Genomic DNA, 24,904 nt, shown 5'->3' with positions numbered 1-24,904 from the left:
GATCTCCACCCTGATGCATTTCCATGTCTCCCCAGCGAATCCAACACAAGCCACGGCTGCGAGGTTGAGACGCATCACTCCCAATCTAAATATAGATTCAGAAATATTCTGCCCCCGCCACTGCTTCTATTTTAAATAATTCCACTGTTATCAAGCGGCAGGAGATACATCTCGTCCTGCTCCCATGGCATTCTGCTTTGTGGAGTAATGCAATTTTTTTTTCCCCCTCCATTTTTTTCTTTTCCCTGAGTGTGTCACATGCAATAACTTCTGCCCCCCTGCTTTGAAATGAAATGGGAGGAGGGAAGAACAGGCAGTGCAGGAGGAGAGGCAAAATTATGGCGGTGCCAAAGCCGGCTATTTCTGTCTGGCTGTGGAGATGAGGGGGAGTGGACACGCATTTGTGATTCACAATGTGATCCTTGGATTAGCTTGCCAGCCCTGCTTTTGTCTCTTTGCAGCTTCTTATTGACGCTGCTGGGGAAGCTTAGACTGGGACCAAAGTGACAGAGTTTGGATTGCTATTGCTGTGTGGGTTTTTTTTTGTTTTGTTTGTTGTTGTTTTTTTTTTCCTCAAGTCAAACCAGGAACATATTCAGACACAGTAATGAATCCTGATAAATCGAAAGACACTGATAGGTTTAGAGAAAAAAAATGCAAGGATTAAGTAAAAGTAAATGATTTTACTTGTCATAACAGTATTTTTAGAACCTTATTGTTTGTGTGTCACATAATAGCTCGCAGGGAAGATAATACCTCTTAGGGAACAATAAAAGAATTATCTTGTTGTTGTTTTCCTCATATACATTGTCTTCCTCATTTTATCCCACACTTTTTGCCCCGGTTCTGTTTTTCCTCAACTCGATTTCTTCAGAGTCGCCACAGTAGTGAGAAAACAGAGTTTTTACTGTGTCTGCACATTTCAGAGAGGGTCTGTTTAGCTGTGGTAATTGACTCCTTTATTTTAATTTGAGGTTTAGCTGAAGCCTGGGTTTTAATTTCTTTTCGTTCCGGTATGCCACTCGCACAGTCTTACATTAAACACCTTAGTTAAGTTTACACTTGGCGCTGACACGATCATGAAATTATACCTGATGAGTCATTGTCATACAAATAATTGCCTTCTTTTGTTTATTTAAGTCCAGGAACGTTCCCACTTTGGAACATATAGGTTATAAATTCCATTCCATTTTGCCTTTTAGGTTTAGTAACCCATAAAGACACAGTGCTGCTTTTGTAGTGCTTCCCAAATGATTTTTTTCCTCTATCTTTAACATTTTTTAAGTGATAAGTCACCATTTATTATGAAATAGTCCTCTGTATTTTGCATTTTTCCAGTGAAAATCTGGTATTTTCCAATATTTAATTCACTGATCATGTAGATCACAGGTGTCAAACATGCGGCCCGGGGGCCAAATCTGGCCCGCCAAAGGGTCCAGTCCGGCCCTTGGGACAAATTTGTGAAATGCAAAAATTACACTGAAGATATTAGCAATCAATGGTGTCAAAATCATTTTAATTCAGGTTCCACACAGACACATATAATCTCAAGTGGGTCAATCCAGTAAAATACTACCGTAGTAACCTATAAATAATGACAACCGCAAATTTTCTCATTGTTTTAAGGTAAAAAAAAGTAAAATTACACAAAAATATTTACATCGACAAACTTTCCTTTTTCAAAAAAATGTGAATAACCTGAATAAATATGAACAATCTGAAATGTTTTAAGAGAAGTGCAATTTTTCCAATATTTTGCCTGTTAGTAAATATTTTGTGTTTTTGTAATTGTCAAGTAAGTTGTAACGCACTCGTGTAAATGATAAACAGAGGCAGAATACTGTTAAAATGGCACCTGTTTTTCTTAAGACATTTTAAGTTTCCATGTTATTCAGATTTTTAAGGAAACTTTATACATATAGAAAACATTGACATCATTTAATTTTACTTTTGTCACTTATTATTTTACTGATCTGGTCCACTTGAGATCTTATTGGGGTGAATGTGGCCCCTGAATTAAAATGAATTTGACACCCCTGATGTAGATGTTCATAAAAGCTCAGATTAAACTTGATTTAACTTATCATACCAAAAAACAGAAAACTGAAGAAAAAGTGACTTTTTCAGTAAAACATATCCTTAACTGAACATAAAACAAGTGTCTACGATGACCAGTTGCCAATTTTGTGGCAGTTCCCAAAGGAATTTTTCTCTCTATTCAACCTTTCTTAAGTGATTTATCACCATTTATTATAATGTTATCCTGTGGATTTTGCATTTTTGCTATATTTAATTTTCTATACTTAATTTAGATACTCATGAAAAGTCACAGAAAATTCAAAGCTTATATTAAAATAGAGAAAACTGAAGAAAAAGTGACTTTTTTCATCAAATATATCAATAACTGAATGTAAAAATAAGGATCCTCAACCACTGTCATTGATCCAACTCCATGGGTTTTACTGGTGAATCAGTGTTGTAGAAGATGACGGTCTTTCCATGTTCACTACGGAGCCTCTGAACGTCCAAATGGGTCATATCTGATGACCATGAAAAGACGACAAACTGTATTTTACACCAATTATTTACATGTATTGATAGAATTAGTGGATCAGTAGATGGTTTTGGTCACTAGTGGATGTTTGAATCTTTAAACAACAATTACACAAGACAAATGTGACATAAATATTAAATTAAATATAAAAAGACTATACAGTAAATATGACATTTGTGATTTTCTATTAATCCACTATGAATTAAAACAAATGTTTCTTTTACTAAGTACTTGAGAAATCAGCTTGCAACTTTTAGTTTGCACATCAACAAATGTACGAGGCTGAAAGTGTCTTCCTTTGCTGTTTCCGTCCCCGTATGTTCATCAGTGCAGGTCACTCCAGAGACAGCGCTGCTTCCTGTTTGCTCCCTTAGGCATTCATAAATATTAACACACACACACAGTAAGTAGAAGTGGTAATCTCCAAGTCGAGTCTTTTTTTTTCCTATTGTCACTGAGTGCACCACACTTCCAAAACATAGTGCACATATTATTTCATTGGATTTGTTTCATTTTTCATTTTTGATAAAATCATCAGTTATGCAGTTGATGCTGTTGATGTTTGTTCCATGTCTGTTTAGCCCAGTGTTTTTCAACCTTTGGGTCAGGACCCCACGTGGGGTTGTCTGGAATTCAAAAGCGGGTCACCTGAAATTTCTAGTAATTGATAAAAAATTAAAACTTACTAATAAAAATTTACATTATGTAGCCTAAATGTTGCCTAAAATTAACGTTTATTTGCAACATATTATAGCAAACTATTATATGATCAAAAACAAATTAATTTTAGCACATAAAATGTCTCCGTTTTGAATGTCTGGGGTTGCCTGAAATTTCTAATGATTTATCAAAAAAAAAATTTAAACGTACTAATAAATATTTACATTATATAACCTAAATGTTGTCTAAAATTAACATTTATTTGTAACATATCATAGCAAACTATTACACGATCAAAAACAAACTAATTTTAGCAAATAAAATGTCACCATTTTGAATGTCTGGGGTCGCTTAAAATTTCTAATAATTTATAAAAAATAAATGAAAACTTACTAATAAAAATTTACATTATATAGCGTAAATGTTGCCTAAAATTAACATTTATTTGCAACATATTATAGCAAACTATTACATGATCAAAAACAAAGTAATTTTAGCAAATAAAATGGCTCCGTTTTGAATGTCTGGGGTCACCTGCAATTTCTAATAATTTATTTAAAAAAAAGAAAACTTACTAATAAAAATTTACATTATATAGCCTAAATGTTGCCTAAAATTTATGTTTATTTGCAACATATTACAGCAAACTATTACATGATCAAAAACAAATTAATTTTAGCAAATAAAATGTCTCCGTTTTGAATGTCTGGGGTCGCCTGAAATTTGTGATGTTAAAATGGGGCCATGAGCCAAAAAAGGTTGGAAACCACTGGTTTAGCCTGATGTGTTCGCAGAGTGAAAATAACAAGTGTGACATGTTTCTGTAGTTTAGAAATGTACACTTATAGCTGAAGTTAATAGTTAATTTAGCATCCGTCATAAAAGAAAGTTAAACACTGTTACTAACACTGTAGAATCTGACGATACCTTCAGGCTCCTTCCTTTCTCAGCTTACATCATTACCTCAGAGTCAAATGGAAATCAGTTACATAAGGGATAGTTGTACAGTCAGCCAGTAGTTATTGCAGATCACCCATAAGGGGTTTATAATGACAGGTTCATTATACATTAACCTGTATATTATACTGCCGCTCAATAGAAATCTGTAATATGAGGAAAAGTACTGATTTAAAAATAATTTGGATTCAACACAGAATGGTCAGTATTCTAAGTTCTGTGACATCACATAACTTCCTCCCAGCGTTTTCAACATTTCCGAGAGTTTTTTAGCTTTGTTTTTTGATGGAACAACTTCAAATCCCCCCCAAAAGGTGAAATGTTACGTAACGGAAAGCGATAATTTTCAAATCTCATAAACCCATAGTTTAGTCATAGAACATATATTTAACGTGAGAAAATGTACCATTTTAAGAAGAAAATAAGGTAATTGGGAAGTTGATGGCAGCAACACAAGTGCTATCTATGCAATGCTATCTCTGTTGTGAATAAAATATGGGTTTATGACATTTGAAGATCGTAGTTTGTTTTTTTCATTTTACACAGTATTTGGTGTTGTATTAATAAGAAGAAATTGATAAATGTGCCCGTGTATCGGATTATATCTTAAATGTAGATCTGCCATAAATGGGTCTTGTCTGTTGCAATACCTTGAACTGTTAGTATTTTAGATCAATTTGGTGATGTCATAATTCACTCATCTATTGACATGTTAGATCATCACAAAGGTCATCTGATTATTATGGAACCAACACAGGATAGTTGTTTATTTAGTGAACCGAGCCACTTCTCCCATAGGACTCCATTCAAACAGATCAGCATCTGGTGTTTTTTTGAAGACCCCAGGACCATGACGTGGCTAAAACTTAAGATTTTATCCTTTTTCCTTTTAGTTAGTTTTTGATTTTGCTATTCCATTGATGAAATAACAAATCTGCAATAAATACGAGTTAATGCTTAATGCTGAATCTGGCCTCTCTCCATTAGGGTTTATTTAGTAGTAATGACTAACTTGCTTTACATTATCCATGTGGCTACTACTGTCAAGAGAGATTTGATTGCAAAATTTTATTAATTTACAAATGATTTTATTAGTTTAAAAATGATCTTCCCACATTTAAATGCACTGTTGCTAGCAGAAACCACATCCAATCTTGTTAAACTGGTGTAATGACTACTCTATTCTATTCTATTCTATTCTATTCTATTCTATTCTATTCTATTCTATTCTATTCTATTCACCTTGAACTAAAAACCTGTTATTTTTCTGATATTTCCTGATATTTTATTTATCAGACAGGCTTCCTCCTTGCCTGTTTTTCTTAAAACCCACCTGTTCTCCTTGGCCTTTTAACACTTGTGCAATGCTGACATTTTGTTTTCTGTTTTTATATTTCAACTTGTTTTACTTTATTTGATTTGATTTTAATGTTTTTAATGCTTTGATTAATTTGTATTGTGCTTTTATTCTTCTGTACAGCACTTTGGTCCACTGTGGTAGTTTTAAAGTGCTTTATAAATAAAGTCGGATTGGATTGGATTTTTGACTATATTAAGCATTTTTGACTGTATGGATATTCCATTTTAACAACATGGTGAACCTTAGGAACCTCCCCCACCCTTCTCTGCGGATGTTAAACTGGTCTTCCGTCACTACTTCCTCCCTCAGCGTGCTTCTTGTGCCGCCACCTGTCCGATCTCCGCATTTTGTCTCAGACTTGCGGTACCAAGCTGAGCTAAGGTGCCACCTCAGCCTAACTCGGGGCTTTGCAGTGCATGGCAACCAGTCAGGCAGGGCTTCACAGCACATCAGGGGGCTAATGAGAAACAGTGTGGCCGGGGAATAATATATCCTGACCTGACAGGCCATGAAACACAGTCTGCCAGCCATTTCTCTTCCCTCTTGCCCTGCTCTGCCTTCCATCCAAGCTGTTCTGACACTTTCAATCTGACTTAAGTGGATCTGGAGGGTTGCTGTGTGCATTTCCAGCCCTCCCTTTTATACACTGCTTCCCTCTTCCTCTTCTCTTCTGCGGAAAAGTCTCCCAAAACATGCAATCCCTAAAGCAAAGTTGAGGTTGCACTGTGGAGCGTTCCTTCGATCCGAATGAGCCGAGAGATAGAAAATAAGACAGACTGAAAGGAGAGAGATAGCATCGGCACATGAAAGCCGGCATCCCTGTCACGATATGTTCCATTGTGCCCGAGCAAGATGGGAATATCTCTCAGGATCTAACTGCTGCTGAGGAAGGGAAGGTAATTGTGGGAGGCAAGCACCAGCCAGCTCTGGTCTTGACTGTGTAGAGGCCAAACTGGATGTAATTTACACTCGGCCCACCTCGGGGAGCAGCAGGAGGGAAAGAAACCATTACCTCCCTCCAGAAAGCTGCCCTTCCCATGTGGCCGTAAGTGTCGGCTTTCATCGAAAAATGGATCCATTGCTATTACAACATCCCCACCCCTCCCGTGCTCCTGCCTCCCACGACGGTTCCTCCCACTCTCATACCTGAAGGTGTCTTTAGGGAAAAAAAAAAAACGAAAGAATGAGCAGGAGATGATGACCATAAGGAAGCGCGAGGGGCATGGGCGGACCGCATGGCTGTCACTATTTTATGTCAAAACATTAAAAGTAGAGCCAGAGCTTTGTTGTGACAGAATGATTCCCGAGGCTGCACCATCCCATTCTCCAGTCAGATGGAGACAGACACACTAAATGGCTGAAAGTCATTTTTTTCTCCCCTTTAGCTGGTAGCAGTTTCCAAAGAGACTGTGATAACAAAAGGCTACATTTCAGCACTGTCTGTTCTTTTGACTGCGACTTGCTAACGTTTTCAGTGCCTGGTTTTAGTCACTTCTATATCTAAAAACCGACGTGTATATGACGCGCCACTGACTGATGACTAATATATGGTTTATATTTTGGCATTTTCATTTCATTAAGTGCTCCATTAGTATGAGGTTGCTTTTCTCTATGTCATAACTGTCAGCACTGATAATATTCAAAGCCTAATTGCAGGAACAATGTAGGCACTTTCAGGTCATGCGGCATACACTTTGATTTATTAAGTTCTGACCACATTCATTTATCATATTTACATAATTAATATATGGAGCTGAAGTCCTGTGGTGATTGGCAGTTCTCTAGGCTCATATTGCAATTTCCTGTAAGCATGAACACATCCATCTCATTACTTTAGAGCACAGGTGTCAAACATGCAGCCCGGGGGCCAAAACCGGCCCGCCAAAGGGTTCAATCTGGCCCCTGGGATGAATTTGTGAAATTCAGAAATTACACTGACGATATTAACAATCAAGGATGTTAGAATCATTTTAGATCAATTCAATTTCAAGTGGGTCAGACCAGTATAATACTATCATAATAACCTATAAATAATGAAAACTACAAATTTTTCTCTTTGTTGTAGTGTTAAACAAGTAAAATTTTACAAAAGTGTTTACATTTACAGACTAGCCTTTTACAAAAAATGTGAATAACCTGAAATTTCTTAAGAAAAATATGTGGAATTGTGCCAATATTCTGCCTGTTACTAAATGTTTTGTGCATTTGTAGATCCACTGTGATCTGTAAGTTGTGATGCATATGTACAGGGTGGGGAAGCAAAATTTACAATATTTTGAGGCAGGGATTGAAAGACAGTGTATGACCAATTAGGTTATTGAAAGTCATGAGAATTTATTTGCCACAAGAAAATTTATATAATAGAAAATGTTTTTATTCTATGTGTCCTCCTTCTTTCTCAATAACTGCCTTCACACGCTTCCTGAAACTTGCGCAAGTGTTCCTCAAATATTCGGGTGACAACTTCTCCCATTCTTCTTTAATAGTATCTTCCAGACTTTCTGGTAATAGTTTTGCTCATAGTCATTCTCTTCTTTCCATTATAAACAGTCTTTATGGACACTCCAACTATTTTTGAAATCTCCTTTGGTGTGACGAGTGCATTCAGCAAATCACACACTCTTTGACGTTTGCTTTCCTGATTACTCATATGAGCAAAAGTTTCTGAAAAGGTATGGATAATAGTGTTAGGTATGATTATGACATCAATATATGTTTGGTTTCAAAACAATTGACGTAGTGCCTGCTGAGAAAAAACAACTAAATGTTCATTGTAAATTTTGCTTCCCCACCCTGTATAAGTGATAAACTAAGGCATAATAATGTTAAAATTGCACTTATTTTTCTTAAGAATTTTCAAGTTCATATTTGTTCATGTTATGTTCAAGTACGGTTCGTAGATGTGAACATTTTCATTATGGAATTTGACTTTTTTTTTACTCAAAAACAGAGAAAACTTTGGAGTTGACATTTATAAGTTCTTATCCTATTATTTATATTATTTTTCTGGTCCGGCCCACTTTATATCATATTAGGATGTATGTGGCCCCTGAACTAAAATGAGTGTGACACCCCTGCGTTAGAGCATAAACACTTAAAAAAAAGCTTCTTTATAGAAACACAACATTAATACTGTAGCTTCGTTACACATATGGAGCAGAGACGTTTAACTTCTAGCATTTGTTGCAATAAAATAGTCTAACATTTTATTGTAAAACCACTCATTCATTCATAATAATGCACAATGGTAGTCGCTGGTTTGCTTATTCTCATTAAATTTGGTTTTCAGGAGACAAAAAGAATTAAAGCTACAAAATTAGATGCACGCAGAAGGTGGCCAGTAAATTAAATCCTTACAGCTAAAATTAAATCTATCTCCATGCTGTGCTTACAGACGTAATCATCCAGACCGTCCACTGTATTGAGTACAAAGTTGTAAAGACGGCCATATGCTCCTGAAACAGACCAGTCAGAAAAACTGAATAACTCTAGTAGGAGTACAAAAACACTGTACACACACTGTAAAAAGAGTGCAGAAGTAATCTTTCTAATAAAATACAGATAATACAATCTTACATGCACATATCTTTATAAAATATAATTAATTACGGATGCGACAATCCTCAAATCCTGATACGCATGTTTAATTAAAACTCTTGTAAGGGTTTCACTTTGGCCGATACACACAAGACTTCAGACAATGTTGTTTTGTGGCTAACTGCTAGTAGTCACAGTGAATTTGACTTAAATTTAGTATTGTTTAATTTTTCACACTTACACACAATTAAAGATGTAACTGTTTAAGTGTTGCTCCTGGTTATGCAGGTCAGCCACTTTAACAAAACACACCTTCACATTGTTGAAACCAAACCGAATGGAGTTGTCAGTGTATTAACACTGAACGCTGTCATTGGAGAACACCATCTTACTTGCGTATGAGCTAAATGCAGTCAATAGTATCTCATACTGATTTTCAGCTGATAGACTTTTTTATCCCTAGTTATAGTATGTGTGCGTCAAATGTTCAGTGCACAATATTTTGTCGTATATTGGTGTCGGTGCAGATTGCGACCATTTGACTGCTTACAAGCCTGTCTAAGAGTTTGATTATGTCTTCTTTTGGGTTTTTAGCCAAGATTTTAACTCTGGTTTTACCCTTAAGCACAGTATGTAACAGCAGAGTTAAACTGCATTAGAAAAAGGATGAACTACTGTAGAAACATGGCAGACTACATAAACAACAACCAACTTCCTCTCTAGATATAAACATCTCACATGTGTAAATATTTTCAATTTCTGCAGATAGGTTCTCATAAATCTTACACACTGCAAATTTAGCTGCGTATCTGGTGGTAGTTCAGTGAATCAGTCTCAATGGTCCAATAGATTTCCTTAAACATAAGCCTATGTATGTCTGCATTAGCTGGAAATAGCTACTCATGTCTCGGTCATCATCACACAACACATACAGTCATGTTCATGGACGAAAACTCAAAATATCCATGTGCAGTATTCAAAATTTCCCATATATTCGATGTCTTACATGATATGAGATGAAAAACAATACCGGTGGTGTTACTAAAAACTTAAAACCTTTCCCAGGTTGGATACTTAGTTTTTCTGTCTGGCAAATTCACAGCCACAGTAAACATGTTGGCTATGATAATAGGAGAGAATGTTCACATCCTTTCAGAACACAGATGAGGATCCAAGTGCAGACTTACTGTAGCAGGTGTAGGTAAATATAGGCAGTCAGGCTGGGGCAGTGAAGTAGCATTACTCACAGTAATGAGAACGCAGAAAATATGTAGCAAAACAGAAACTAGTCGAAGTCAATCCTCCATAAGGGAAACTTCAACCATCTCCAAAGCCAAACATCTGGTAAGGAATGGAATGGAAATCCTGGCAGCACTAACTGGTGAAGCAGTGACAGGAACAGTTGACCAGACTGATGCTGGAGTTGTGATTGTATTTTTGCTGTACAGCCTGTGCTTTCTCCTTTCATTGTCTCTCATTAATGTCATTTCTACTTTGTCAGTGACTGCGCTGCATCTGCAGAAGTGTTAGCAGATGATCAGTGTAGTCCAGAACTTGAATATGTGGGAAAACAGAGCAGTTTGTTGTTTTTCTCGGTGCGTTAAAGTAATTCCATGGCTCTGAGATGGATATGTGATCGATACCCCACAGGACCCTGACCTTCAGGGAAAAAGGGGATCAATCCCTCAAGCTTTCACCTTCTACAATGATCCCCTGCAGACACACACATTTGCATTTTTATTGTCTCCACATTACAAGTTAACTACACACTGCTGCGTTTCACTGCTCTTGTGCTAACTGCGTTGTTTTAATAGGAGAATCCACCCACTTTCTTTTTTTCTAAAGTGTTATTTGTTGAATATCTCCTGTTTGCCCTACAGCAGCAGCTAATTATCTAAAGCGGTCTAGCACAAAATGATCTGTGTCTGCTCTGCGGTGCATCCAGTAGGGCATCGTATTTTGGCTGTGGGCGTATCACCTTACTCACAGTGCAAAAGTGTGTGTGTTCATAGCAGTAAAGTTAGATGCGAATATTGCCTGTCTTTAGGAGATCTAAGCCTCTTCATTACCACTACATGTACTTGACGTAGAGATTCTAACTAGCGGAAGTCTGAACATTCATCTGTCCTTATATTGTTTAATATACATGAATAAGACATGCACCTCACCATAACATGTTCCAGGCCTCATACATAAGCAGCCTCAGTGGGCTGTGGGGTTGAAGCACCCAGCCCCATATACCAGCCCCACATACTGCTTTTAAGATCTGGAACATACATCATATATTTAGTGGATGGGACCTTTTAAAAACAGTTTTAGGTCAAAGAAAACAGACCCTTGGGAAAACTTGGTGAAGATATTTTGACACTCAGTTTGCAGTCTTGTTATGTGGCTTGTGTGTTATCTTTTATATTAAAAATCATAATCTGCAATGGTATGTCCTTTGAACAATAGGTGATTTTGTGCAGTCGCAGATTTGCTAAGATAGTGCTGGTGAGATAAGATAAGATAAGATAAGATAAGTTTTATTCAGTACATGAACAGTTATACATAGTAAAACGCACAGTAAAATATATGAAAGTAAATTTATTTAAATGCACATGCGGCACATGAGATAAATGTGTATGTAAAAAAAAATGTACGTTCAAAGGGGGGTAGCACTGGAATATGTAAACAATTTACAGTATTTCAGATGTGCGGCTAAGGTGCTTGTTCCCATTCCTGTTGAGGAGCAGAGGCTTCAGAAGTCACAACCACTGGAAGAGTTAACCTGTTATAGGGGACTCATTGAAATACTCTGAAATTCAAAACTTCAACTTTAGTGTGTTATTAGACATTGTCATCTACCACCTCTTGCCTTAAAACATCTGAGCAGCAGTTGCTAAAAAGTAAACACATGCAATAAAACAACTGTTGTTAGGTCATAAACTGAAAAAAATCACTCATATTCACTATTTGCAGCTTCAAAATGTCTATAAAATCTCTGTGAATCACTGTATAATGTTATAAAACCCAAAATGCTTCTGGACCTCACTGAGGCACAGGATTGGCCACATATTTAATGTTTGAGGAAATCACCAAAAATAGTCACTTGCCTGATAAAGGGTTAATAATGTCTTTTCTCAAACCCCATTGCCAGTTTTACTGTTTTGGGGTTTCCGTTGCCACGTGTTGGTTTGACCCATGATTGACAACACTTTCTAAAGTCTAGTTTCTGTGCTCAAGTGGATGGAGAGATTCATTCTTTAAATCAGCGTTTTTCAACCTTGGGGTCGCCTGGAATTCAAATGGGGTTGCCTGAAATTTCTAGTAATTGATACAAATTTAAAAAAAAATAAAAACTTACTACTAAAAAATATATGGTGAGTTGACAGAGGCAATCCCAATACATAAAAGACATGACAAACTGTGAAGCTGAAACTGAAGCACTGTGGTACTGTTTATCTTTTAAATGTTCATTGTGGTCGGTTTAAGATGCTGCAGCTCTTTCATAATTCATAGTTTGAGTTATTGTTTGTTCAGTATGAATTTGCAGCCTGGACTGACTGTACATATCCTGACCAAGGAAAATAAAATTCTCACTTTGTGCAGTAATCTACACCTGGCTTTTCTGCCTCTGTCCATAATATTATACATTATATAGACTAAATGTCATCAAAAATTAACCTTTATTTGCAACATAGTATACCAAACTATTACATGATCAAAAACAAATTAATGTTAGTAAAAACAAATGTCTCCGTTTTGAATGTGTGGGGTCGCCAGACATTTGTGATGTTAAAATGGGGTCACGAACCAAAAAAGGTTGGAAACCACTTGTTAATCCTCCGGTAACTAACCGTGATTCAGCTCTCCGTTTAAATAGGGTCCTGACCTCTCGTGTCTGAACTGGGGTCTTACCCTCACGAACTAACCCGAAGAGGTACTACTCAGCTGAACTTATTTTGGAACACTCGCCTGTCTTCTAACTACCTTTAATCCCAACCTCTGCCCCGCTAACCCTGGTACCAGAACTGCCAGGAGAAACCCACTCTGTGGTCAGTAATAATACCAGTCCAGTTGGTTTTTGGTAGCTGTTCCACATGGATTAGTGCACTTGTTACATGACAGGTAATAATTTAAAAGCCAGGAAAAACAGGCTTTCGGGACATAAAAATGGTAGGTGGATAAAGGCCAAAATACTTTCGGGACCTTTGATGTTATGCACACAATAAACCTAACGTTTTACATTCACCAACATAATATACCACACAGGGAAATAACTCAAGGAGAATTTAGAAAAGTAAAAATCAAAAATTAAAGCTTAATCAATATCAAAAAACCTAAATAGGAAAAAGTCAAGAAGTTAGAGAAATTGGATAAATGTAGAAAAATCAAAAACCAAATTTAATCCAATTACTGTAAAAAGTCAAAAGGTAAAAATTAATTTAATTTGAAAAGACAACCTCAACAGCTTGATCAGGGCTGCCGAGTTTGTCTTAAAATACTGGGTAAAAGAAAAGAAATAAGAAAATGTAAAAATTCTTCTTCCTTTTCAGTCCGGGCCAAAGTGGAGAAAAATACCAAAAGTCTGTTAAACAGATGGTCCGTCAGCAAATGTTCCCCAAAAGGTGGTAAAAGCTCTTAAAATACAGTTCTTGCCTTTAAGAGTCTTTGGTCCTTTGTCATCTGAAGAAATAGGTCTTTGCTTTTAAAAGTTTGATCCATCGATGCAAAGTTATTCTATCAGATGAGCCTCCAGCATTATTTGAGAAGTAAGATTAACTCCGAAGCCAATCTGCCACGCTCCTTTCTGGTCTCAAAAGAGCATCGCTCAGAGTTATCTTCTCTACGTTTTACAACGTAGGGCACGCAATTTCTTAGAGCGTCTTGCACTTCTGAAAATGCTATAATAGCGGTTCTGGTTTTTAACCAAACTCTAGGCATTACCTCATTGATGCCTAGACAGTTGACTTCATTGATAGATGAGTAATGTCTAAATGCCTCTAGCAGAACTTCCCTTTTTCACCGGTCTTGACCAGTTTTGGGTGCAGAAAATAGCCTATTGTTTATGTCACTTCTCTTTTCTTAACGTTATCAGTTAGCTTCAGCTGCAGATGGCTCGGTGCTGCTTACTTTACTTCTCCTTTTCTGCTGGGTTTTGTCCTAACATGTCCTTTCACTGCTTTAACATGTCTTAACTTGTCTCCTCTACACACAGTAGTCACAAATGAATCAACATTCATTTAAACATTCTTTTCTTAGCTATACTTATTGATCACATTACATATATCTAATTTAATGCAATACATCAGTTCAAATCATCTTTTTAATACTAAGCTGTACTTAACATTGGTTAAAATGCTGGGTGTTACACTTCTTTATGAGGCCTTCTGGTGCCTGGTGTGACCTGTGGGGCCCTGACCTCTGCCTAACTTGACACACTGCTTTAAACAGTGCTTTTCTGGATGATTAATTTCTAGAATTAATGAGGAAATGGATGTGTTAAAAAAACGCCTCCATACTTCTAGACGAGGCTTGATCCGCGCAGGATTAGGATTAGTAACCCTAAAATAATCCCATTATCATCAGTTATAATCAAGAAAAGCATAACATTTCAATAGCTGCAACATGATAGATGTATTTTTAGCCTATGAAAGACAAAAAAAAGGCTATTGAATGCCCACGATGGAAAATTAGCACAAACTATATTAGCTAAGGGGCTTGCCACTGACTTCTTCAAGCCAATGTCAACAGATGAAGAAGTCCCACCACAACAAAGACTCCAGTTCAAATTTAACATTGTAAAGACTTTTTGGGGGTCCTGGGTACTATTTTTCCACTGTTTCCTCCCATTGTGTTGAACCTTTCTAAAGTATAAAACAATAAAATGAGTAGACTGTGCATCAGCTTTACAAAACGGTCACAATAACAAGATGAATCCAAACAAAAGTGTGAAATCAGCCTCAACATTTGAGACTGGGGTGAAGCCAACATCAGAGCAGGTCCCTGGAAAGCTGCTGCTCACACCACAGCTGGCTGGCTTGCGTCACGGCCGTATCAACAGGGACTCTCTTTAGCGGGTAACCAACCCACTGCATCTCAGTGTGGAGCCAGCTGGTGGGTGCTGAAATGAGAGATGATTAGGAATGAAAGATAACAGCAAATTAAGTGACTGAGTGTTGATTGAATGAGTAAGTGGGTGAATGTGTGAATATTTCTCTGCTCATGTTTGTTCCTATCTCACTCCTCATTTTACAGGATGTGTAATCCATTATAACACAGGTGTCAAACATACAGCCCGGGGGCCAAAACCGGCCCACCAAAGGGCCCGATCTGGCCCCAAGGATGAATTTGTGAAATATAAAAATTACACTGAAGATTTTAATAATCAAGGATGTTGAAATCATTTTTGGTCGATTCAATCTAAAGTGGATCAGACTAGTAAAATATTATCATAATAACCTAAATATATAAATGAATAAATAAATAAATATAAATGAATGAATAAATAAATAAATAAATAAACTGCAAATTTTCCTCTTTTAGTATAAAAAAGTAAAATTAGAAAAAAAAAAAGTTACATTTACAGACTATCCTTTAACAAAAAATATGAATATCCTGAACAAATATGAACAACCTGAAATGTCTTAAGAGAAGTATGTGGAATTTTATACAATATTCTACCTGTTACTAAATCTTTAAGTTGTGATCCATATGTATAAATGATCAACTTAGGTGTAAAATTGTTAACATTGCACTGTTTTTTTCTGAAGAATTTTCAGGTTGTTCATATTTGTTCATGTTATGTTCAAGTACGGTTGGTAGATGTAAATATTTTCATCATGGAATTTTACTTTTTTCACTCAAAAACTTAGAGAAAACTTTGGAGTTGACATTATTTATCAGTTCTTATCCTATTATTTATATAATTTTACTAGTCCGGCCCACTTTAGATCATATTAGGCTGTATGTGGCCCCTGAACTGAAATGAGTTTGACACCCCTGCATTATAATGTACAGACTCCAATCTCATATGGGAGGATAAAAAAAAGGTGTGCAGCACAAGGTTGATCCCATAACAAAAGTAAAGTTTCAGGTGCCTTTGTGAGCTGAAGGTTACTCCCCTGAGGCGTTAATGTAGTTGTGTTTGTTGTCTCCACATTGTAAGACTTTGTTCTGGAGGCTGGATGAAGAACCAGGATGTGTTAAGTCAGGCGTCTGGGGAGCCTGAAGTCCAGGCCAGCAGACAAACATCATCAGAGCAGACATCCAGCTGGGACTTGTTCACCTGCCTGCCTGAAACCCAAATAAAACCCCAATGTTTCCTAAAGCGCTCTTAGTTTCCAGTTATGAAATCTGTGCCACTTAAAAAGACACTTCAAAGTCTAACTGCAGCGTTGGCCTTTTTTCTTCCCCCCCCCCCAAAAAAAAAAAGATGTTCCAAAGATTATATTTCTACCCATAAATGACACCTACGCTGAGTAAATCTCAAATGCCAGGTGTTAGAAAGTCTGCTGGATGTTGACAATACTCGCTCAGCATTTCCTGGAGTCTTTACTCATGCTGTAACTGAGACGAGACCAAACAGCGGGAGGCAGACTGAAGAGTAGTAAGTGTGTTGATAATTATCTCCTCGATATTGATGTCCATTAGATAGGTATACAGCAGCCTGATCCTCTCAATCCCTTCACGTGCACGCTCATAACAACTTGCACGTATGCACACACACATCTGTGAATAACACCTGATCCCCTTTATTTCCCACTGTGCTCAATCCAAGATTCCCAGCACTTAACATTGATTATTAATGGAAGGTTTTCAAAAAGAGAAGGGGTGGGGGCAGAAACTGATCTTCATGCACACTGGCGTTAAGAGTAACCTGTCTGAGGTTCAGGGCCAGGTTCTTCCCAGAAGCCCTGAAGGAAAGCGCAGCTCCAGGACTAAGGCTTGTGTAATAATATTCTACTCATCGTGATGTGAAGCAAAGGTCACCACCACCGTGAGTGACGACGATGACTGCACTCATCATTCCCATAAAACAGGAGTGGGGATATTTGCTCCGAGTATGAATGTAAATACTGGAGACATAGGGATGTACCACCTTACAGATAAACAATGGAGACATGAGAAGAGAAATATCTGGTTCCAAGTGACTGCTGTGTAGTTTTTGTTCACTTGTTTAACCCTGACCATATTTTCAGGGGAAAAACGCCTAAAAAGACATACCCAAAGTAAATGAAGAATTACTTTTAATACTTATAATAATGAGATTCATATGGATGTTCTTGGTGTCTATGGACATTTAGAGACCTCACAGAATCTATTCCCATTGTCTAAAATATTGTATCTGTTACTATGCCTGAGTAAACTGTAACAAACTAAAAGAGAAATTAGAATTTTTTTTATCCTCGCCTGTTTTTTTTTCGGCTGGATTGACGATGATATGCATAAATTAATTGTTTGTGTCGGAGATTTTTAATAGCGTATATTTCACCCCACAAAGATTAAAAATCATGTTTGAACATTAAAGTTTGCACTAAAATACACTTTTGATGTACTTTTATTAACATTAGGGTCTAAACTTTGAGCAAAAGTTGAAAAAAACATCCATTGTCCTGATTTATTATATTTTTATAGTAGATGAATATTAATATAATTTTCCGGCCCGCGGGCGAGCTGATAGGGCTAAAGGGGTTAAAAGTGAGTTTCACACTATCACGTCTATATAACAGGGATTCTCAGTAATTTGCATTTGATGTCACATTTAATTACTGTGATGCAAACTGCAGTTTTTAACCCTTTCATGCATGAATTCTTAGTAAAGTTAAAAATGGGTTAAAAATGTAAAGCGCTTTGGGTGTCTAGAAAAGCGCTATATAAATCCAATCCATTATTATTATTATTGTTATTATTATTATTATTATTATTATTATTATTATTATTATTATTATTATAATAAAGTAATTGTGGCATAAAACATATACAATTAGATTTTTTTTTAATATCTTATTTCTTTAGCATAATACCCAGATATTCATTATAGTAGATGCCATTTATCAATAGGTTAATATGCTGAATATCCATGCCCCACTAACAGCATCATGAGCCTACTGGTGCCCCCTTATGCCCCCCCCCCCCCCCCCCAAAAAAAAAAAAAATTGTGGAACAGGGGGTGTGGGGTGGGGGGATGGTACATAATTCTCTGATCTGCCTTGGCAGAGGTCTACGCTCTCCGAGTGCTTCTAGTTATGTTATGTTTTTTTTCTGGTTCGGCTCACTTCAGATCAAATTTAGCTGAATATGGCCCCTGAACTAAAATGAGTTTGACACCCCTGGTCTATAGCATTCATAAGGTCAGGAAATGCCACTTCTAGATATCACTAAATTTATCATATAGAACCTGAAATAATAACTTATCAATATTCAAATATAAATCTTGGATGTAGGGTTCCAACTCAAAATGCAACCATTTAAGAATGTTATTTGTCCTTGGAAGGTCAGCCGTAAAACATCGTATAATACTGTAAATTAGCATAAAAAAGTAAAGTAGACAAGAAGTGCGTATATATTCTTTCTTCCTCTCATTACTGTCCATGTTGCCACATAGGAGGTGAATGTCTGAATCTGCAGAAATAAGAGACTTCTGCATTTATATCTGGATGAACCTGTGGGATATCCTGTCAAGTATGATTCTAGCTGTACCTGTACTGTCAAAGTTAGTAGTTTCTTTCTCGGTCAGTCCTCAAGCATTAAATATAGAAATCCAACTTTCCCGGACTTGTTTTGACCAGTAAAAACAAACAGCAGGTGAGATCACACCATTAAAAAGAAGTCTGAAGTGCTAAATGGGATGAAAACATTATGTGACGACTGATTCATATCATTTGGAGCCGGGCCTCTGGAGAACAACGCCGCTGTGGATAACACCTCCCAGTTTCTACCTCATCATCGCAAACAACACCAGCCCTAAACTGGCACGTGATAGAGATCCTGCTGCTTTTATGTAGTTTGTCTAAAAAGGAGTCATGAGCCGTGTTTTCCCCCAGTGGATTTTCACTCATCTTCCTGTGCCCTCTTTCGTCCCTGTGGACCCAAATATGCGTCAGCAAGTTGCTCAGAGCCTGCCAGGCCTGCTATGTCTTTATCAGCTTCTTTTTATTTTAGCAAAAATAAAAAGCAATGCACTAAGGAACAGTTACACCCTTTTTTCTAAACCTCACTGTTTTGAGATGGAATGACAGTCTAAAACTGCATAGGAGTTGAACAGCCAACAACTCTTGTGTTCTTGACTTCGTCTAAACCAAATTCCCATCGCAGAGCTGAGTCAACTTTTCCAAAGCCAGAAGTTGCCGTGTTTGGTCATCTAGCATCTCAGAGCAGATGAGGATGTGGGCCACCCTTTCTCCCATGGGGTCCTCTGTGTCCCTTAACTGACTCAGACCTAGTGAGCGAATATATCCACATCCGCTGCCTGAGGGAACGTATTAATGCCTCGGCTAATCCGATTAACATTAACAATCCCACAGGGGAAATCGCTGCACATCTGCAACGGACAGATAATTATGTTGCCTCAGATGTTTGTTTCTCTTTTGTTTGTTTGTTTGTTTGTCTGTGCATTTGCCGCCTTTTTATGCCTTTGGAAGACTATCAGTGTTTCCGCTCAGCTCGGATTGGTACCATTCCAGTGCATTTGTAGGTCTTTGTAGAAACACGGGTCGGGTATCCTTCTCTTTTTCTAGAGAGCAATATTTCCATGTTCCTCACAGACTTGACTTGTAGTTAATGCTAAGGATGGTCACAAAATGACACCGTTTACAGTCGTATTTCTTGTAACTTTTTGATGATTTGTAGTTTTCATTTGAGCTGCATGTGTCCAAGATCTGTGACTTAATTAACAGAAGTAACACTTGTATTAAGATCAGCAGGAGTGCACCAGAGCAGCAAAGTCCTTAGTCTTTGTCTCTTTTGTAGCATTTTCTTCATTAAATCTCACATCTGAGACATCATAAACAGTGAATGCTAGTGCCTTTCTTGCTTAATTGCTATATTATGCAACAATTGCATGTTAAAAAAAAATAAAAATGGTGTATTTGTAAGACTTAAAACACTATTACACCATTGGCTTCAGTAGTAATGTATTTATGACAGTGGAGCAGAGAACTGGAAGGATATGAGTCAACTTTTGCCATTAGACCTTTTGTAAAACAGGAATACAACTGTGGGTCGTCCAATAACCAAAGGTTTGGCAGTTCGAATCCCGCTCTGTCCTAGTCATGTGCTGTTGCATCCTTGGGCAAGACACTTCACCCTCCTCGCCTCCAAAGCCTCCAAATCCTGAATAATGGATCCACTGTACACACTTTGAGTATGCATTCATAGAAAAGCACTATATAAATCTAATCCATTATTATTACCTCCGCCAAGGAGGTTATGTTTTTGCCAGGGTTTGTTTGTCTGTTTCTTTGTTTGTTTGTTTGTTTGTTTGTTTGTTTGTTTGTTTGTCTGTCCGTTAGTGTGCAACATAACTCAAAAAATTATGGACAGATTTGGATGAAATTTTCAGGGTTTGTTGGAAATGGGATAAGGAAGAAATGATTAAATTTTGGTGGTGATCGGGGGTGGGGGGGCCCACGGGGGGGGGGGCCACTGATCAGCCTTGGCGGAGGTCTGCGCTCTCCGAGTGCTTCTAGTTTTGTCTTGTACTTACAAGGTGCATCAGAAAACCCCCTCATTACCTCTGGTTATGAAAACCTGCAATTTAAGAGTTTGGTGATGATAAATGCGCAAGATTATTTACATGATTATTTTCAAGCAATTTTGTTTTAATGTTTCACTGCAACACTTAAAAGTTCCTGGCAGTTTGATGGTGTCACAGAAACTTGAAATCACTCTTATGCTTGGAGCAAGTGTTGTAACAGTTGTAACAGTCTACATCAGTGGTTCCCAACGTTTTTTGGCTCATGACCCCATTTTAACATCACAAATTTCTGGTGACCCCAGACATTCAAAACGGAGACTTTTGATTTTTTTTTTTTGCTAAAATTAATTTCTTTCTGATTATATAATAGTTTGCTATACTATGTTGCAAATAAACGTTAATTTTAGATGACATTTAGTCTATATAATGTATATTATTATGGATGGAGGCAGAAAAGCCAGGTGTAGATTACTGCACAAAGTGAGAATTTTATTTTCCTTGGTCAGGATATGTGCAGTCAGTCCAGGCTGCAAATTAATATTGAACAAACAAAAACTCAAACTATGAATTATGAAAGAGCTGCAGCATCTGAAACTGACCACAATGAACATTTGACAGATAAACAGTACCACAGTGCTTCAGTTTCAGCTTCACAGTTTGTCGTCTTTATTGCATTGTGATTGTCTCTGTCAACTCACCACATACTTTTATTAGTGATTTTTTTTTTTTAGTTTGTATTTTTTTATCAATTACTAGAAATTTCAGGCGACCCCATTTGAATTTGAGGTGACTCCATCTGGGGTCCCGACCCCAAGGTTGAAAAACACTGGTCTACATGTACATTAACTCTTTCATGCATAGTGGTCACTGTAGTGGACAGTTATTCTGCAGCTGTTCTCTTATATATTCATGGGTTTTGTTGTTTTAGTTCCATATCAGCCAACACAGTGGACGCTTATGCATCATCTCATACACTGTAATTCCTACCATTACAGTAATTTTGCTGTTCTTGATAAACCTGATCTGCACTAACATGTTTCAGTATTAATCAATTATTTGTTAGAAAAAAAAAAGTTTTTTGTTTTTTTTTTGCATATTATCTCCATGTAACACACAGTAATAACTAGCATTAGAATAGGTTAAAATGTGAGAAAACATCAGATTTTATTTTATTTCATTGTTTTCATGTCACTTTCTGATATTGGGTTTTAAACATGTGTCTTTATTTTAAAAATTAAATGCATGGACATTTTTGTAACTCCATGAAAAAAAAAAAAAAAACTTGATCACATTGTTTTTTTTCATTCCTATGGAGGAATAAAAGCACTCAAGAAAAAAATTGTAACTAAGGTTCTCATAATTAATGCATGAAAGGGTTAATACCAGAATATTCTATAAATGTTAATTAGTTGTAACCGATATACCTTCTGATTATTTTCCTCAATTCAATTTGAATAAATAATAATAATAATAATAATAATAATAATAATAATAAGGTGGAACAGACATATCTGAAAATGACTAACAGTTTGTCAGAACCAGAACTGTAATGGTGGAAGAGGTTTATGTGACAGACATGTTTTTGCTGAGCAGATGTTGAAGGTCACTGTAGGATGAGAAACACTCCACATTCACACAGGAAGCATTTATTAGAATGAGGATCATCAGCCAACACCACTGATGCTCAGAGCTTAAATACTGCTAATACCATAATCAGTTATTGGTCCAAATTAGGGGATGGAGTAAGTGTGTTTTTATTAATTCCTCACCCCCTGAAGGGAAGGCTAGGGGTGTTGATTTTGGTTTGTTTAGTTTTTTTCTTTGTTTGTTGGTTAGCACTTTAGCGGCAAAACTTTTGGTTGAATTCAAACCAAGTTGAATTTAAAGATTGCCAGTAACCCAAAATAGATGTGATTAGATTTTGGGAAAAGTAGGTAAAACTTAAAAATTTTTATGAATTTTTAAAATATTTTTTTTCTTTTCCCATTTACTTATAATGGCCAAAATTTGTCTATGCTGTCTATGTCTATGATGACATCAGCCCACACATAGACATGATGATATCAGCTGGATCCATGCCAAAATAAGCTACAATATGTGCGAGGGGTGGGGTTTGATGTGCCTGGCATCACTTGTTGTTGATGATTTAGGTGAATCTGCTGATCTTGGTCTGGATACAGAGGAGTGACTGACTATGCTCCGCCCTCAAACACCTTTGAATATTTACATACACAGTCAGTGCTTGATGGTTTTTTGGTCTGATTTAGCAAAATGGCTATGATTGCCTTTCATCTTATTGTAATTCAAAAAAAAGGTGGGGGATGGGAGGTTTTGGCTCCTCATAGTATTCTGTAACGTTGTAGAGCAGGGGTCTCAAACATGCGGCCCGGGGGCCAAATGCGGCCCGCCAAAATTTCCAATCCGGCCCATGGAATGAATTTGCAAAGTGCAAAAATTCCACAGTCAAGGCTGTCGAACTCATTTTAGTTCAGGTTCCACGTACAGACCAATATGATGTACAGTAAAATAATAGCATAGTAACCTACAAGAAATAATGACTCCATATTTTCTTCTTGGTTTGATTTGAAAAAATATTACATTATGTCTATAAATAATGACAACTTCAAATTTTTGTCTTTGTTTTAGAGCAAAAAATAACATTAAATTATGAAAATATTTACATTTACAAACTATCCTGTAACAATAAAATGTGAACAACCTGAACAAATACGAACAGCCTGAAATGTCTAAAGAAACTGAAGCACAATTTGAACTATTTTCTGCCAGTTACTAAGTGTTCAGTGTCTTTGTAGATCCGATCCATAATGCACATGTAGAAATGATAAGTTGAGGCATAATATCATTAAAACTGCTGTTATTTTTCTTATGAAATTTCAGTTTTTTTCAGGTTACTCACATGTTTTTTGTTTGAATAGTTTATTAAAGTAAGTATTTTCATAATTTAATGGGGTTTTTTGCACTAAAAGAAAGACAAAAATTTGGAGTTGTCATTATTTATAGGTTATTATGTTATGATTTTACTGGTCTGGCCCACTTGAGATCAAATCAGGCTGGATGTGGCCCCTGAAAGAAAATGTGTTTGAGACCCCTGTTGTAGATAATAATAATAATAAATACATGACTGACAGGTGTAGATACCAATCACTGGTAAAGAGTCCATCAGACGTGACTGTGCTAGGTCAGGTCATCTATCTGTATACAGTTGTGGAGAAAATTATTAGACCATCAAAAGTCATCAAAAACAATGGCTATGGAATCAAGTACTGACTCCTGTGTGTATCATGTGACTAAAACAGACAGAAAAGAAAACATAGAATGCCTAAAAGCACTGTTTTTGGCAGTACAATCCCATAGCTACTGATGTAAAAAAAAAAATTAAGTGATTTTGGTTTTTATCAAGAAAACCATGGAAAATGGCTAGATACCAGCTCTGAATTAAAACTCTTATGAGCTATTTTTGTTGTTTTCATTGTATTTGTCCAAACAAATGTACCTTCAGTTGTACCAGGCATTAAAATGAATAAGAAACTGAAGAAAACAAGGGGTGGTTTAATAATTTTTTCCGCAACTGTATTTATTATTGTGACTTGGACTGAGAGAAATTCAGCTTCTGCACTTACATTTCTCCACCACCTTGACTGAATCACCGAGGATCAAGGTTATTATCGTTAACAAAAACTAACGAAATGACGAAAACTAGAATCGTAAAAACATTTTCGTTAACTGAAATAAATAAAAACTATAATTAAAAGAAAAAAACGATAACTAACTGAAACTGTGTTGTGTGTTTACAAAACTAACTAAAATGTATAAAAATTCTGGATAAAATTCCCTTCGTTTTTATCTTTGTCAATGTCGGATTGATATAAAATCGATTTATTTCCCTAAAGCAATCTTAACTGCTGGCACCATATGATATTTAGTCAGTTCTCGTCACTTCTTCTCGTCCAAACTCTACCTGGAAACATGGAGACTAAATTTGGGAGAGAGCAGCAGAGTCCTGTCTGGGATTCATTTGAATTTGACGGTGAAGAAGATAAAAGATATAAAGAAACTGAAACTAAACTAAAACTATTTAGAAAATAACGAAAACTAATAAAAACTAGCAAACCTGCTCTAAAAACTAATTAAAACT

General features: G+C 36.6%; 1 protein-coding gene across 1 annotated transcript in view; it reads left to right on the top strand.

The window, feature by feature from the left end:
- LOC115411049 (probable G-protein coupled receptor 158) overlaps positions 1 to 24,904 on the top strand; it is a 127,312-nt gene that overhangs the window by 81,200 nt on the left and 21,208 nt on the right.

The sequence above is a fragment of the Sphaeramia orbicularis genome, chromosome 20 (assembly GCF_902148855.1).
Source record: "Sphaeramia orbicularis chromosome 20, fSphaOr1.1, whole genome shotgun sequence".
NCBI classification, from domain to species: Eukaryota; Metazoa; Chordata; class Actinopteri; order Kurtiformes; family Apogonidae; genus Sphaeramia; species Sphaeramia orbicularis.
This window is presented reverse-complemented; position numbering and strand designations above follow the sequence as displayed.